General features: G+C 37.9%; 1 non-coding gene across 1 annotated transcript; it reads right to left on the bottom strand.

Annotated features, from left to right (window-relative positions):
- Positions 1 to 443: 443 nt before the first annotated feature.
- LOC124890464 lies at positions 444 to 551 on the bottom strand. Its single transcript, XR_007049184.1, has one exon. It is a non-coding gene; the product is annotated as a small nucleolar RNA R71 (small nucleolar RNA).
- Between the last annotated feature and the right edge of the window lie 296 nt (positions 552 to 847).

Below are 847 nucleotides of genomic sequence, written 5' to 3'. Positions count from 1 at the left end.
TCCTTATTTCATGAATTCCTCAAATCAAATAAGATGAAGAAAATCTTGCGCTAATGGGTGAGGAACAATAATTAGTGCATAGGACTGTTCGGGAAGTGGCAGTCCCACTTCTGACAAATTTGACCTTCCCCATTCTAAGATCGACTGCTTGGGGAAATTTTGAGCTTAAGAACAACATGGTGTAACTATTGATTAGTAGTGGACAATTTTCAGGGCTTTCACATGAGGATCCATAGGTTCACCTGCCAAATTTCATTGAGCTCACTGCTACATTTATTTTGACTGGTATAAATACTGATTATATGATTCTTACACCCTTCCCCTATTCACTTATTAGGCAAGCTAAAAGGTGGTTGAATACGAAGCTGGCCAATTCAATCCCATCATAGGATGACTTAGACAGAAGGTTCCTTATTAGATTTTTTCCATCAGGTAAGATTGTGAGACTTTGCAGTAAGATAGTGAGCTTCAAATAGAAACCTGTTGAAAATATATATCATGCTTGGGAATGATTCAAGGCTCTTCTCTAGTATTGTCCACACCACCAACATTCGAATGAGGTACTTTCTCATACTTTTGTAAAAGTTCTTTATCAAAATATAAAGATTTTACTAGATTCAGCTGTAGGTGGTCAAGCGATGGAGTTGACTTATAATGAGTTGTACACATTATTGAATTGCATAGGACAAGGAAATCCCGAGTGGCATTCAGATTCAAGAAGTTCCACAAAAAGAGTTGCAAGTGTACTAGAGGTGGACCAATTCACAGCCCTATCAACACAGGTGTCTACATTATAGAATTTGATCAACACTTAGTTCAGCAGCATAAAATCAAGAGCTCCACTGCC

Source organism: Capsicum annuum, unplaced genomic scaffold, assembly GCF_002878395.1.
Source record: "Capsicum annuum cultivar UCD-10X-F1 unplaced genomic scaffold, UCD10Xv1.1 ctg1815, whole genome shotgun sequence".
Classification (NCBI taxonomy): domain Eukaryota; kingdom Viridiplantae; phylum Streptophyta; class Magnoliopsida; order Solanales; family Solanaceae; genus Capsicum; species Capsicum annuum.
The sequence above is the reverse complement of the archived record's forward strand: the minus strand, read 5'-3'. Positions and strand labels throughout refer to the sequence as shown.